At 31.5% G+C, this 17,967-nt stretch overlaps 1 protein-coding gene across 4 annotated transcripts in view; it reads right to left on the bottom strand.

Annotated features, from left to right (window-relative positions):
* Duox (dual oxidase) overlaps positions 1-17,967 on the bottom strand; it is a 934,738-nt gene that overhangs the window by 320,688 nt on the left and 596,083 nt on the right. The gene's annotated exons all lie outside the window — the stretch shown is intronic.

Below are 17,967 nucleotides of genomic sequence, written 5' to 3'. Positions count from 1 at the left end.
GGCTTGGTTATGTATGCTTATGAGTTTAAGACCTGGCCTTTACTAACTTGGTTCATACCTTTAATAATCTGCTTTATCATATGCGTATTCCAACTGTGGTCCAATGGTTTGGGAGTTATGTAAAATAAGATTCCCTTTGCCGTGTAAGTGATTGATGTCAGAATGAAATGTAAGGCAGTTTTTTACTATGCCAATGATGACTATATATATATATATGTATGGTAACATAGTATTGCAGTGCCTAAGAATAGCTGTTAAATATATATATATATATATATATATATATATATATATATATATATATATATATATATTTGTAGGGCTCCGCCCCCTGCGCGCTTCGAGCGCCAACCCCCCTTTTATTGAGTTATAAGTGTAAATTTTTCAAAATAAGGTTTGTATTAATATTTTTTAGAGCCTTTAAAAATAATAAAATTATTTAATTGTTAGTATAAAAATAATATGTTGAAGGATATTTTATAAAATTCGGGAGACTATGGCATTTTTTAAAAATACTCGGGAATAAATTTTTCACGCTGGGGAATGATTACTGGTCTGGTTTTAAGGAAATATGAAGAACAAGCTGCTAATTCCAAATAAAAGTGATAAAGCTTATATAGACAGAGAGATGTGCCCTTGACTTTTTGTTGGTGAGCTTTATTATTTTTTCTAGTGGCTCTCTTTTTTAAATGAGCTGTCGATCTTGTGTGAGTCAATAGATATTTCTAAGCTTTTATAATTATATATGCCCCCTGCGCGCTCTGCACACCAACCCGTGTTACTGCAAATCGGATTTACGAAGTATGGAAAAAACCCAAATTATATTAATTGTTACTTAAAATTTATATATGTAGAGAATGTATATTGATCATAATTAATTACATGAATTTTTAACAATTACTTTTTATTTTTCCTTACTAATAACAGCTATTTCCATGGGATTAGTAGAAAACAATTTTCAAAACGATATCATTTTCAAAGGAGCATGTAACGTTATGCTGCCTTTTTAATTACGAAAATTTTTCGCATGGTTTATTATGTCTGAAAATTTTTTTGGTGATATTATTTGAAACAAATACAAAAATTTTTTTGCTAAAAATTGTAAAGATAATCAAAATGAAGCTCCTTTACAATTAAAAGAAATTTTTAATTCTGAAAATATGTCTTGTGAAGATTTCAGTTTACCAGAACCAACAGAAACGACAAAAAAAAATTGATACTGACAATGATAAAAGAATAATTTTTATGAAATGTTTTCACAACTTAGTCAGGGTCAACATATAACTTTTTAGGAAATAATAAAGTTTGGGAGACACATTTTATTTTCTCGATGGTCCTAGTTGATCTGAAAAAACTTTTTTATACAAAGCATTAATTTATTATTTCATATCAGTTGAAAAAAAATTCTTACAATGGCTTGGACAGGTATTGCTTCTATTCTGCTCCCAAAGGAAATTACCACTTACAGAACTTTTAGACTTCCTTTAGACTTAAGCACTGTAGAAAGTGCATTTTTCCAGTTTAAGCCAGATAAACAAAAATTACGTAATGTAGAAGTAATTATTTGGGATGAAGCTTCTATGATACCGAAAAAATCAATAGAAATCGTTAATAGGACTTTAAAACATTCATCTCGTGGTAATAAAACTTTTGGAAATAAAATAATAATTTTAGGTGGAGACTTTTGTCAAATTCGCCCAGTAGTAAAAAACGGAAGCAAAATTACTATTGTTCAAGAAACCATAAAATTTTCCAATTTTTGGCCTTTATTAAATATTTATTATTTAAAAAATAATATACGTTCAATTAATGAAAAATTTTCTTCATTGCTACTGGATATAGGAGAAGGCAAAATTAAAACTTTTATAATTCCTCAGACATGGAAAACAAATGATGTATGTTCTAAAATTTTTAATAATGATGATGATACTTTTATAAGTAAAGCTATATTAACATCTCACAATGAATACACTCATTTTTTAAACGAAAAAATTGTTAATAATATGGTAGGAACATTAGTAACGTACTATAGTATTGATAAAGCAACTCACAAAGGAGTAGATGAATCAGACGATAATATTTATATTAATCTTTCTACAGAATACTTAAATAGTATTAAAGAAGGTCTTTCTCCACGTGAATTGAATTTTGAAATTAACGCTATTGTTATGTTGATAGGAAACTAAGACATATCTGAAGGACTTTGCAATGGTACAAGATTACAAATTACAAAATTATTTGAATAGAACATCGAAGCTGAAATAATCACAGGTGAAAAAAAGGAAATAAAGTCCTTACTCCAAGAATAACACTACAAACAAACAATTTTTCTTCGCCACTATTTATAGTGTACAGAATACAATTTCCATTTACCTTAGCTTTTTCTATGACTATCAATAAATTTCAAGGTCAAAATTTTGATGCCTTAGGAGTATACCTTAGAAAACCATTGTTTTCTCATGGGCAATTACATGTTGCATTGTCTAGATGTAGAAACCCAAAAAAAATTTCAATCCAAATTGAATCAGAAAATAAATTTGAAATCAAAAATATTGTTTGAAATAAAATTATAGAGTAACAAAAAAACTATTCCATAGTTCATTACTATTTTTATACTTTCTTGAAAATTCTATTTTTCATTAAAAAAGCAAATTTCAGTACTGTCTAGTACCCAGATTTATGTAATCATAAGCAATTCATTTTTCGTAATATGTTTTCAGATACACCATCATGGATGCAAAATTTTAACAGTGTGACAAATGTAATTCAAAATTTTCAAATCAAGAGTGTCTATCATCGCACAAAAAAATTCACAAAAAAAAATTTTTTGTATGAGATCTGTGTAGCATTATCATATTAGACAAGAAAAACTATTTGCTTCCCGCAAAGGAATGCCAAAACATTGGAAAGAATTTTAAGTGTATTAAATGCGAAAAAAGTTTCAAAAGAAATTATTACTCACAGAGACATTTAAAAAGTCATGAAAAAAACGTTCAAAAAAATGTTTGTCGAAATTGTGGAAAATGTTATGTAAGAGCAGAGTACCTAAAAAGACATTTTAGAGTATGTTATTAAAGTAAACATCGTAAGTAAGATAATTGTAACAAAATTTTTCGTTATGGTCAAATAAAATCATATGTGAAAATTAGACTACTTGTAACAGTTAATATATAAGGCTTTACGAATATATTGACATTATACATGAGGAAGCTGGGGGGGAGTCAGGAGGGGAGGTGGTGGGAGCGTGGGGGAGCTAGCATAAAAGTAGGATTACTCGAAAAATGCAAGAAAATGAAAGAATAACTACCTTACTTGGAGGGGAGCTGGATGGAGCGGGGGGGAGGTGGGGGGGGAGTGTGCTGTTTGCTGTGAGCACTGCAAGGTCAGGGAGACTTGTCACTTAATTTGCTAAGCTCGTTGATTGAAATAAAAGTAAGGATGATGTGGAAATAGACTTTAAGAAAAAAGCGAGAACGGAATTTTCGTTTAAATTAAAAAATATAATTATTTAGATATTACAAATATGGATCGTGGAAAAATTTTGGATTAAAATTTACTACTGTTTGACTATAAATACTTAATAATTTAATTATTTATTATTTATAGTTACACAACAGTACAGTTTTAACAATTCTGATAATAATTCATTCACTACTTAATCGTAAAATATGTGATGAGGTATTACAACCGAATAATGACAAAATTTCGTTATTTAATTAAAATTAAACAAAAATTTATCATTATAATTCTGTCTCACTTTTCAAATATGTCTGAAAATTAGATGCATAAGATAATTTAAAAAATTTTTAATTCTTTGTGCCAATTTTAGTGAGCATTTGATATTATGATCCTTATTTCAAGATAAAACTAGAGAATTTTGCTCTGCCGTGGTTAAAAGGGCTCTTTGAGATGACTTATGAACATAAGCCGTCTTGACAGACTGACACTATTCATTTTCTATTATTTTATAACCAAATAATATTCATATTAATCTGTAAAACAGTATTAAAAAAAAAAAAAGATTTATTTTTAAGAGAAAGGCTAGACAAGTTCTATGTGTTTGGTATCTTCTAAAAAAAACCTAGTCTACAAAAATATTAACCTTACAGAGTGGTATGTGTGCAATACAAATTTTAACAGCAAAAAAATGACAGTTTCAAGTAGCTTTTTTAAAATGTATAATATCTCTCAGGTTACTTTATTTAAAAAATTTAACACAATAAATTATATTACAAGTAATAAAATAAACAACAATAAGTCAAGTTTTTTGATACATTACAGTTCCTACTTACGTTAAAAAAATTTAATATTAAAAAATATTTTAATAAAGATTTTTGAGAAACTAAAAAATTTAACAAAACAAAATGAAATATTTAGGAAGTAATGATATTAAGAAAAAGTTATTTTTTCAAATTGTCTTTAATCTATACTACTAAGGTTGTAATACTTTGATGAATCCAATATATAAAGTAAAAAGGTTAATATTTTGCAAAATTATTACATCTCTCAAGCTTGCTGGGCCACATTTATACTATTTTTGACAAGTAATACGGACTGTAAGAAATCATGTCAACTTTCTGAAAATGTTCTTAAATTGTTTCTTTGTACAAGTTATGATATTTAAAATATGCACTTTTAAAGACAATAAGAATAGTTACATTAGCCACAGTAAATGTCATAGTCTTAATATTATATGTCAATTATAAGCGTCAAAGTTAAGAATAATTTTTTTTTAATCTGGAGTAGTTGTTGTATGTATTTATTACCTTGTTTTATTAGAATAAAATAATTATGTAACATACACTACTTGAAGCATAAGCACTCAGAACAAACATAAGAAAATACTCAACGGCTGTGAAAATTGTTGTACTAAAGAAGCTAAGTAAAAGAATTAAATAAAAGCAGGCACGTTAAGTTTTCATTTATTTTGCGTATAAATTATAACACATTTTTTTAAAGTTAACTTATTGACATTTGTTTACCAAGAAGAACATAAAGCTGGCCTAGCAAGTTATACAGATTTAATAACTTTGCAAAACTGACATGTTTCATCCAGAATAAAGTATTTGCCTTATTTTAGTATTGCAATACTTGTAATACAGATGTAGAAAAATATTTAGGAACTTAAAAGTTTTTTTTTCATTCCTTTAAAAATATTTTAATTCTCACGTCTCAAGCTATGATCACGTTATTACTTACTTTTACTTTATAACCATTATGAGCATAACCAACTAACATCCTAGACTTAGCTTTTTCATCCAATTTGTTTCGTCTTTTAACCTCTCGTTTACGAACAATTACCTGCGGCCACAGTAGCTGAGTGGTTGAGGTTGTCGTTCTTTTAGCTTAGGAACTCCATAACACAGGCTTCTGAATTTGAGACACTACCTTTACTCACTTGGTTTGCATCTCTCTGAAACTACTTGTTTATGTGCGTATTGCAAACCGTGCAATAACGGTTTGGAAGCTGTTATAAATAAGATATACATTGCCGTCTGAGTAATAATTACGACATTCAAATATGAGGCATTTTTCAATACGTCAGTGATAATATGACATCCCACGTCATATACCTAACATTTATGACTTCGAACCACATAGTTTAGTTTTTAAATTTTAAAAAGCAAAAGCGCAGTGATCTTCAAACATAAAGCGGTACACCCACTTCTGCAATCAAGTGACGTATAACTCACTTCTTCTGAAACAAGCTACTGTCGAAAAACTTGAACTACTCGTGCAGCCTCAAATAATCTTATAAAACGCTCATCTTACAACATCAATTTATACAAGTACACTAAATAATGTGATTAGTCAACAATTTTAACATTTTTCACTGCAAATGTACACAAAAAATATTATAAAAAATTCGGACAGTAACTTGTACTTAATATAAAATCCAAAATATCAGCAGTTTTAACCATCAATTACTGTGAAACTATTGTACCACAACTGTACTCGTAAAAGTCAAGGGTAATTAGGTTAAGCTCTGATTAATCGTTTGGACCCTCAACTTAACTTAGTTCAGTAGCTAAGCTGTATAAAAAAAGCTCGAGCAAACCAGACCACTGTAGACTCGCCTGAGATGTAAATCATGGAGGAACGAGAAGGAAAAGACCGTCGACTTGAATTTCGATGTTTAAGGCAGCAGCCTAATTATTGTCATCGCCACGAGTACTTTCGTGTAGGATTAGGATCATTGTTGCAGTCAACCTTGTAAGATCTTGCGACTGCGTTCGCGCAAGCAGTGGCTAACCAGCAATCGTAGAAATAAGTTAAGTTAAGGAAACTGTAAACTGTATAAATATTGTAAATACGAATATGAAACTTCATGACTTATATTATTTGTAAAATTAACTATTTTCGAATTTTCTAAATTTAATAAATCATGACATAAAACATTTCTTAATTGTTGAATTAATTCACTTTCCTACTTAAAAAATATTTCAATAACTAAATTATATAAGAGCGGCGTTGGCTCAGTGATAAGCGTGCTTGCTACTGATACAACGCTGTTCTAGGGGTCGTGGGTTCGATTCCCGGTGAGTGCAGATTTTTTTCAAAAACTGTTTTCACCGGAAAAAGTTCCTATGTATCCCCGGCTGTTTCGGGGCGGGTTTTTCCGTGGAATTTTTCCTTCAGAGTAATTCCAGGGTTTTTTCCTTGCTCCACAGGTCTTCGGGCCTGGGTGAATGCGAAACAGTGTTAGGGCCTAATAGGTAGGGATTAGTGGGCCCGATGCCAGGCAGGGATCGCCGGCCTTACCGGCGAGGAGTGGCCCCTGAAACATGGGGCTTCTCCGGGGATGCTAATTAGCCTGGATCCGATGCTTCGGACCCAGGCTACACAGTGGCGAGTTGACCCGATGCACTTCCCCCCGGTGCAGAGAGTGTCAGCTTAACTGACAAGGTGTGTTACACCGGAGATACTTCCACTGTGCCCATGGTATGATATGTATGGTATCAATTAAAAGAGAAGATTTAATGGGTGTGGCAATACACCCCCACACATAGGTGGTGAGTGGGTGGCCCCGGCGACTGGGCCAATAGGCTGTCGCGGTAACCCGATATAAAAAAAAAAAAAAAAAAAAAAAAAAAAACTAAATTATATAAGAAATTTCAAAATTTAATATTCAAATTAATTGACACATTGTTCTTACCTTGATGAATAAATCGAATGGCAAGGAACATTTAAATAAACAATGTATGACAAAGACTGTTACAAGGACGTAAGATAAAAAAACGAATAAGATACGCTACTACCGTATGACGTAAGATATAAACTCAAACAGTAGGTCAACGCCAGCCTGGCGACCACCACTCCATACATATCGCTCAGTGGAACCTAATATCACAACGCCGAGTAAGCGATTTAAAAGAAAAGTATACTGTAAGTAAAAGCAAATAAGGCCTTTGGGACAGTGGCTGGTTCCTGATGAACAAAAATTAAACTTTTTTGTTTGTAGAAAAAAATCTACTAACTCTTTTTCTCAATTATAGAAGTTCAGACGTAACAAATTAAAATTTCTTGTAAGGTTTTTGATTTACTTAGAATATGCCTTAACAAATTACAATTTTTTTTTTATTTATTTTTTTTATCATTTTATTTTGTTTTTATTTTTTGTTTTTTAAACTTCTTTATCGTCTTTCTTCATCTATTTTTAACAATTTACCTTATAATAAATCAGATATTTAAGAATAAAAGCAAGGTAGCAGGTGTAGCTACAAGGGTACAGTTACTTGAACAATACTATAGGGCAAGTAAAGCTGGAAAATCACTCGAATTCCTTAAATTATGACGTAATGTAGCCCTAAATAATTCAGCTTTACGTATAAATCAAGCTACCTTACACGTACCCATATATAGTGGTCAAAATTCACCACACAAAGTTTTTTTGTAAGATATTGAAAATGGTACGTGCCGTCTCTCAAATGCAGAAAAACCTATGTCCTTAAAAACAGTCATTTCAAGGCTGAAGGGTAGAACGAAAAGTTGTTTAGACGAATTAACAGTAAATACATTAGATGATCTTATAAACCATTTAAAGGTACCTCTTGCTTCTTCTAAAACTTATGCTTTGCGTCACCGACATTATTAATTCCTAAATAAAATAGGAAGAAACTGTTCGCAATTTCGACGAGAAAATCTCCCAGCTCATTTATTGAGGCCGCTTCCAACAACATTCCTAAAAACCAACAGCCTAATTCCAAGTTATAACTAGAAATATTTAGCTGTAAAGCATTCATGCGAGGCTTACCCGATGAATTTAAAGCCAACATGATGTCAAACGTACCAAAAACGTTTGTGGATGCTTTACAGATATCTTTAGAAGCCTAAAAAGTTGGAAAAATATTATACCCCAACACTCACTCTGCCATGTACTATCAGAATTCACACATGTCCCTTGCTAAGTAGTAAGACCCTACAGTAAGACAAAGGCTACCCGTACACCAGCAGGGCAGACAAGAATATTTTTTACTTTTTCAACCTAATCAAACAAACACACATTATGTTGAATTCGATGATCCCAACACATACAGTTGCAATAATGTATCTTACTGCTATAATCCTCATGGCACAAAAATTTTCACTCCTTCATTTAATTCAGATGGAAAAATAGTATTACACCTAGCTCTCTGATATAGAAACGACTACATTGATTAATTTTTAAAATTGTTGCAAAAATCAAATGAAACACAATTCCATCAACCTTTGAACGACCCCTGAAAAAGTCATCGAAATTTCGTCCTAACGCAACCAACACAACGCCAAAACCAAGTATTAGCCTATTTAAGTTGTCATTTCTACACAAGCTTACTACAGTGTGTATTTAGTGACTTTTTCACTTCTCTAATCATAAATCACCTCTGTACTTGCAAAAACGTTCAGATACCACGAGAATCGCGAAATTATACCATCTTTTGATAAAGGTTGAATGCTTTTAATAATCAGGAAAATTTTAGACCAAATTCTTCTAAACCAGGCCATCCTTTAAATAAAAACGGTGCTTATGACCCAGACGCAGTGGCGAGCAAAGACCTGCACCAGCGTCCCCTGAAAAACCAATTTGTGCAAACGGTCGAGTGTCTGTCGCAAGAGACATTGGCAATACACCAACAATAAGACTTAAAGTTTCATATTTTAATGATAGTGAAGACCCTTTTATCATACATAGAGAAGCTGACGTCAATGCTATAAGAATATCTTTACTACCACCATATGTTATTGTAAATACTGATACAAAATTTACTTTTATGGAATTAATTTCTCGAAATATCATAACATGAGGATCAGTAACATTAAACATATTTGATAAAAAATCACGTTTTTTATGTCTTATCATAAAAATCACCACTTAGTGAGACAGGATCAAAAAAAAATGTATTTTTAACTAGAGAACAGGGCAGGATTCGTTGTGACATAAGAGCCTCTATACTAAAAAAAGACTTATAAGTCTGATTCCATTCATAGGAAGAATTACAGCAACAAGCGACAAATAGCGTGGACTTAAAGTGCTTGATGCAGAATATATAGGTGAAAAAAGTAATTCTCATGGAATTATAGATTATATTGGCATAAATGTTGAAAACTCAAAGTCTTTGCCAACTTCTCATTAGTTAAAACGTACTGGTGTAACCTTTGGTCAAAATAGTGTATACGAAATACCAGGCAGAATGAAAGTTTCCATAGAAATTCTTGTAACGCAAACTTTTTTAGCCCATATAATAGTCCGCTGTGTATTGTCCATAAAAAAACTAGGACTTAACAAAGAAAAGATACATTATCTTGTCATAGATTACAGGAAATGAAACGCTAAAAATATCCCTGATGCTTACCCATTGCCTAATATGACAGATAAATAAGGAAAAATTGGTGGGTCAAAATTATTTTCAGGATTCGATCTAGCTAACGGATTTCATCAGATTAAAGTATCTCCAGAAGATCACCATAAAACAGTTTTTAGTATCTAATACAGACATAACGAGTATAATGGGATGCTATTTGGACTAAGCAATGCACCAGCTACGTTTTCAAGACTCATAGATTCTGCATTATTGGGATAAGAAGGCACAAAACTACTAGTATTTTTAGATGATATTATTATATGTGCTAAAACTTTAGAAAAACATGAAATAAAAGTAAGAAAATTATTCAATAGACTATTGGATGCAGGTTTAAAACTACAGCTAGATAAATGCGAGTTATTATCTTTTGAAGTGATGTATTAAGGACATAAAGAAGATGGTTGTGGAGTAAAACCCAGTCCCAAAAAACTTTAAGCAGTTAGAAATTTTCAAAAACCATCGAATTGTTCGAGAATTTTCAGAACTTACAGGATACAATAGACTGGTTTTTAAAGATTATCCTGGAATTGCAGAACTTTGAACCCTGTTATTACGGAAAAGTCAAAAACTCCATTGGACTAAAACTCAGAAAGAGAGATATAAAAAAGGAAATTAGCCCTGCGTTATGCTCTGATACTTGCATGTGTTAATCTCAACAATCTTCTAATTCTAACTACCAACGCATCCAACTTAGCTCTTGGTGCTGGTTCAAGTCAAGGAGAACCAGAACAAAATAATCCTGTAGCTTAATGAGAATTAACCACTAATTCTATATTTTTACTTTTTTTGTGTTTGTTAGTCCAGAATTTTAAGATTCGTTTTGTTTCACTCATATAAGAAGCTGGGCATTATGGATATTTACAATCAAGTCTGTAGATGACGTTGGTTTCGTCTCATTTTTCGGTCTTATCTTTTTTTAATTTAACAATTTGGTGTAGATTTTTTGTTAATAATAGGATAGGTAAAAATATTGTAGTCTTTTAATAGTGTCGATATCTTGTTGTTGCTGTTTTTAGCATATGGTATGCCGCTTTTACCGGAAGGTATTATAGGAGTTGAAACCTTTTGATTTTTTTATTTTTTAGATGTATTTTTGTTTGTTTAGTTTACGTTTCATGTTTTCATTAATAAACTCTATGTTACAATCATTTTGTAATAGTTTCTTTTAAACTTTTGTAATATTTGTTTTGTGAAAGTCTCTACACGATAGTAATACAGCTCGATCGAATAAATTAAAAATGGAGTTTCTTTTTTAGCCTATTGAATGATCTGAAAATTAATTTGGCATTCGTCTGGAAAAAGTAGCTTTTTGGAACCAATTAAATTTCCGATGGTTGCTTTTTCTAATAATGGTTTAATCTAAAAAGTTAATTTTTTCGTCTATTTCTATTTCATGTATAAGTTTTAACGAGTAATGATGTGAATTGGAAATATTTAGTACATAATCTCGGTAATTTTCTTTTATACAGAGTATTATATCATCAATATAGTGGAAGTAGAAAACAGGACTGTGATTAAATTGTTCTTTTAATTAATGAATTAAGTAATCAGTTTTCAAATCATCCATTACAAGATCGGCAAATAAGGAAAAAACTGGAGAGCCCATAGGTGTACCGAAGATTTGTTCATAAAAATAATTATTAAATGGGAAGAACGTATTGTCAAAAAAATTGTGCGCATTCTTTAATTTTTTCCATGGGTATTTTTAAGTTCTGTAAAATGGTACAAGTTCTTCTGTCTATAATTTTAAGTACAATATTAACGGGGATATTTGTAAAAAAAAGGAGCTAACGTCCAATGAAACTAATCTAAATTTATGTCCAACTGAAAGATTTTTTAACATGTTTTTTTGTTTTTTAGTTTGAGGCTATTGTTGACGTGAGACTTTGGTGTTGTAATACAATTTTTTCGTTACTTTTATTTTGGTGAATTTCGCGATCTTTAATATACTTTTTTTTTGATTCTTGGAACATAATAAGCATTATTTAAATCAATATATGATGCATGCAAACGGATGTACAGATCAAATTGTATTGTTCCTTTTTCCTAGTCATTAATATTTTTCCGTTTATTGAATTCATTTCTTATGATTTGTTGAGATATATATATATAAACATATATATATATATATATATATATATATATATATATATATATTCACGAAATAATTTATCCGTTTTGAAAATATGGTTGATGCTTCTACTGTCTAATTACTAAGTCATTTCGTGATCTATTGAACAGTTTTTTTTAATCCTTTTCTCATTCTCAATTTTTCTTGTTTAAATGCTGTAGTCTGTCTCTGCTATTTTCTCTGCATGTCCCTCTGCCTCTCCCATTGCCTCACTGGATGTCTCTGGCTTAGGCACCTTGTTGACAGTCAGATTGGCTTTGATTACATTTTTGTGCAATATGTCTGAGATTTACTCATTTGTAACTCTGTTTTTTTACTTTCGTATGAAATGTCAGAGATTTGTTATCAATTTTATTATCTACACTTTTTTGTGCCACTTTTTTCTTTTATCTTTAATTTCACTAACTCCACAGTTTTCTGTTCTTTGAGTAGTGGATCTATACAGTCTCTAATAAAGCTATAGGTACCTAACAATGCTCTTAACATGGATCTTATTTTCTTGGCTTCCCTTGTTTCTCCTCCAGCTGCCTTTTATACATTTACTGTTCATTTAAAATCATCAATGATTCCTATTTTCGTTTTAAAGTTTTTTAAATTGTTTTGTTATATTTTTTCTCAAACAATTATCTGCTGTTCTGTACATTAAGTCGTAAATATTTTCTTTCAACTTGTGCATCATCTCATATTATGATGTTTTGTTTACTCTTGTTTACTTAAGTTGTCTGTTCGATACTGTACTCGTAGTAATCATTTAAATAATTATTCCAAATGTGGTAGTGGAGTGTGGTTATCATTAATACATGGATGTGTACTAAGGCTAGACTATACTTATTTACAACACTACGCCTTCTTAAATTAACAGTCTTGTCCCTTTATAATTTTATCAAATTTTTCTTTTTCACTCGTTGTTGATAATCATAGTCCACTGCGTTAGGTAATTATTTTTGTAGTCTTGGTTTTTTTTCTTGATGGATACGAAATACAATGAATCCGTTGAATCTATTACTTTAAAACTTATGTTTTTCATATACATTTCCTTTTTTTTTTGTAGACTTCTCTAAGCAATATATTATAATTAATAGAAGTTAAGCATTATTGGTTATGAAATTGATAAGTTATTCTTATATTTAAAGAAGACTGGTATGGGTATAAAGAACACAAGTTACACACACACACAGACGTGTGTGTATATGGGCACACTCCATGCACACGAAAATATGCATAAAAAATACTTAATGCTGACTGTGTGCGTGTGGTAGAATCTGAAGGCCAGGAGTGAAGCTCGTGTTGGATAATTTACTTTTTTTTAAATTTATTCCTTTGGTACTTAGTGCAGTTATCAATCCCTCGATACATCGATGCAGGTTTCTGCATATGTATACTCATTGTATACTTGCTTGTAATAGTAATCAATTAATCCGTGGCTATATTTACAGTCTAGGCACTTACGCTTAAGAAAATAAAAGAAAAAACTGTGTGAGCCCTTTCGTGGACTGAATAACATGCTTATAGTACTTGATGTATGTTATCACTTATTGTTCTGCTTAAAATTTTGTTCAAGCTTGCAAAAATATAATTCATCTCACTTATTGCGAAGAAATACAACATAAGATACTTATTTTCATTGATAAATAATTTTTAATCCCAATGAATTGCTTATAGTAGAGCGATGGAGATATTGCCTGACGTTGCTCGACGTAGCCAGCTACATCAAGCAGTAGAAGATGCAGCTTCAAGTACCTTGTTAGATTCATGTATGGTTTCAGAATCGCTCACAGTAGAGCAACGGAGATATTTCCTGACGTTGCTGGACGTATCAAACAGCAGAAAGCGACAGAGGACAGAGGATGCAGCTTAAAATATCTTGGTGTATCAAGCAGTACCACATTTATAGTATGTGCACATGCTAGAAACATACTTAAACCATACATAAATCTAACGAGAGACTTCGAGCTGCATCTCCCGCTGCTAAAAGTAGCTGGCCACGTCTAGCAATGTCAGATAATATCTTAGTTGCTCTACTGTAAGCAATCTTTAACTTAGGAGTAAAAAGTGTACGTGGGCACCACATTGGACTTTCAAAACTTGCTGGGGTCACCTGCGTGACGAAATAACACCAATTGGTCATGTTATGTAAATACATACTAAAAATTATTATTATTTACCTGCTTTTACGACACTAACCTGGTATTTTTAGGGAGGGATTCTTGGCAAGTACTATTATTTGTTAAAAAACAAAAAAAAAGCATGAAGATTCAGAAAACGATTAAATTATTTTCCATTTAATTCTATGATTATACTATAATTATACCTGCTAAACTCTATAACTGTACAATTAGACTTCTCCTAAAGGGTTATATCAAAAATGTTTGAACTGCATTGTATTTAGTTTTAAAGTCCCATAACTGAAATTAGGAAGCATCTGACTTTAAAGTAGCACTGACAACAACACATCATAGCTTTCAGCGCTCAAGCGAAATGGTAAGAATCCCAAGTGCCAAACACTCAAGCTGTAGAAGTTAAAGGTTTTTCGACGGCTCTCTTGGTTCTTTTTTTAGCACAACATCATGCATAATCGTATAAAATTGACAGAACCATCAAAAAACTGCGAACTTCTATTACAGCTTAAGCGTTTGGCATCTGAAAAGCCCACTGTTGAGCTAAAGCGCTTTAAGCTTTGACCTGTAGTCAGTAATACTTTGAAGTTGGACGCTCCCTAGATTTTCGGATCTTTTTAGTTGAATACAATGCAGTTTCAATATTTTTGAGCAGGTGTACGTCAGGATTGTACTTTATACAACTCAGAATTTGGGTGACACGGGACGGATTAGTAGGGCAAGATTAAATGCACAGGTGTAGGGCGTTTAGGTTAGAAAGTATGATGGGTGCTGTTGCCTCATAGAAACGTGTGTATAGTAGTACGTGAAAATGATGTGTGTAAGAACTCGTTAGATCACGGCTGACAATCACCGTCGACGCCGTTGAGTTGCTGATACTTTTAATCAGTGTAAAGTGCAAGTAAAGTGATCGTGAGGGCTGCCAGAGAAGTCGTGGAAGTCAACTCAAAATGCATTAGGTGCTATGGGCACTCTAATATAACTTTGTAGAAAACTCTAAGGGTATGCGAGGGGCTGAAGGGTGATGTAGAACTCTTCACCCAAATAAATATAAAGAATTTATGTATCGCGTACACTCCCCCTGCCCACTCTGCTCTCTCTCTAACAAACTGCGTATGCAATGAGTTAATTGTGTATAGTAAGGTATTTGTTTGAAAGGAATAACTAATATTAGCAAACAACGGTTCGTTGGCTACATCATAGTGCACTGTAAGTTAAAGCGTAGCTAGTGAAATAAAGGGTTGAATCGGTTTCTTAGTATAATCTCCTGGTAGTTTTTGTTTTTGATGGAAGGAGTTTTTAAATCACTACATAGGGCATTACTCATGAAGTAGATTCTTATTTATAAATGACCTTTGAATAATTTTCTGTGTATTTCCTATTACATGTATGGAAAATTAAAATTAAATATTTTAATTGCGTTCTGAAACTGAAAAGAAAATTCAATTCCAAAAATTACTGTTACAGTTAATAAGTTTTTAAAGACTTTACCAATGCTTATATAACATTTGTATAAAATCTAGTTATGTGTATTTTTGATTGATCTTTTCTTATAAAATTTTTTTTACAGTCCTTAACAAATTTGTCGTGCTCTGGATAATGCGTAAGAAAATAAAGTCGTTAATTTTTTTTTTTTAAATGATTAAAAATTTGATTATTAATAACAAAATTTTTTATTTAGATTTCTATAAAAATGTTTTCTTGAAGAACGAAGCAGTCATTACATAGGGAGCATGAAGGGCCAAGTAATATACATTTTTTTCTTTGTAAAAAGAGAGATTTGACCAAAAATCGTTCCATTTAAATGAATAAATTCTTTACTATTACCCTTGCTCCTAAGAAGCCTCCATCGATATGGGTGATGGGTGTATTGGGCCCTCTTCTATAGTCAGACATCATATATTTTATTTTTAATAGATTGGTGATTAAGATTGCTGGTAACAATAAGACGGCTTATTTTAGTTATACTGTTAAAAACCATACAGAGACAGAATTATTCTTGTGACAATTACAGTCAGAAGGAAATTATAAGTAACTGCTTCACTACAAGAAAGCGACCAAGTTTTTGATAGTTCTTCACCTACGATTGATTTATGCATAGAATCAAAAAGCACGTGAGGATGTACAAAGTTAACACAAATGAAAGTAATAGTAATCATTTGGATTTCCAGCATTAATAAGAACAATAATAAAAATAATACCAAACAACAGTGTAATGGAAATAATGATAAAAGCACTTATATAAAAACAAGTAGTAGTCTGTCAGCCCTTATCCCTAAAACAATGCTCTTTAAGTACATAGAAGAAGATTTCTAGAGGAAAAAAATGGGACATGCAAAGAAGTAGTTAATAGTTTGTTGTTCTAGGCTAACAAAAGCTCACCGGATATTGCATATATCAAAAAATATTAAATATGTGAGCATCAGATTTTTTAATAGAAGATAATTGTAAAATGTTAAAAAAAGTGCTTTGTAATCTGCAATATACGACAAATGTAGACCTAGTATAAAGAGCTCTTACATATGCAATAGCAGCTTATTCTGATGCTAGTCTAGCTAATTGTTAAGGCTCGATGATAACAGGTAGATATTTCATAAAATTGCATGGTAATACTTACCTGGAATACGAGAAAGAAAAACAACGTGGGAACATCTAGCTGTAAAGCAGAATACGCAGCAGTTTGCAATGCCAGTCAGGAACTGGTCTGACTTAAGCATTTTATTGGTCTAATGCTGCTGTCTACAGTTTCTTCTGCAGTTGTATGGTGTTATAACAAAGCTGCTACAGCACGTACAAAGACAGATGGTGGTGGAAGATTAAGACATATGACTGAGATTAAAGCTTATTATGCTAAATAATGTGTAACCAGACAAATTGAAGTCATTAAGTAAATTTCACAAAAAGATTAGTTAAGTTATAATTCCATTTAGCTGTTATGTTTCAAAGTGCATAAGAGACCCACACAAATTATTAATTAATGTTTTTTTCTTCATTACTCCAAAATACTTTACGTTAAGTTTGTAAATATCAAAAAACTTTTTATTTCACCACTATGTACTGCTTACACTTTAAAAGGAAAAGTAAAAAAATGAAGTATTTAACTGATATTTAAAAATTAGGGGGTTGGTGTATGGAGCATGCAGGGGCGAAGTCTTACTACTATATGTATATATTTACATTTAAAGTTAAATTTATTATATTTATTTTTTTATTTTGTTACAACTGCCTTAATACGGCACAGATCGTGGGGACGTGTGAGATTGGTATTGGGAGCTTGGTGTAAGTTTATGTATTTGTACAGTTTAAGATGGTGCTGTGATCCTGCGCAAATTTCGTGTAGCTGACTTTTCGTGCTGATCATTGCTTATCTGTCTAGAAGCCCCAGAAAACTGCATGCTAAGGCTTTTCTATTAATTTTATATGAGTTTATATAACGTAGATTTAATTCTCTCACGATTGTCAAGATATTGAAAGATAGAATTAATAGGGATAGTAACAGTTTTTTAATGAACTCATAAGTTTCTATGTATTTATTTGTTCTTCTAGACTTTATTTGTTCTTCAGCTGACAATGACTTTCGAAAAATATTTTTTAATATACATCATTAGTTTTCCAGTTTCTTCAACAATTTTAGAAAACTCATCTCTATCGAAAGAATATATATTAATTTTGAAATGTTATAAAATATTAAAAGAGATTATAATTTTATAGTCTTAGCTATTTTTGTACTTCAAATAATGGTTTAATAACAGTAAAAATTCGATAAAATCTTCTCCCGGAGGCTAATGGCATGCTTCGATGTACGCAATATGGTTAAAAACTAATGGTCTACAACCTAAGTAGGCGACGCGACGTGCGGGGGACGTGTATTATATTT

The sequence above is a fragment of the Copidosoma floridanum genome, unplaced genomic scaffold (genome assembly GCF_036245765.1).
Source record: "Copidosoma floridanum isolate Cflo_tuat_1 unplaced genomic scaffold, Cflo_Japanese_pri ptg000026l, whole genome shotgun sequence".
Lineage (NCBI taxonomy): Eukaryota > Metazoa > Arthropoda > Insecta > Hymenoptera > Encyrtidae > Copidosoma > Copidosoma floridanum.
This window is presented reverse-complemented; position numbering and strand designations above follow the sequence as displayed.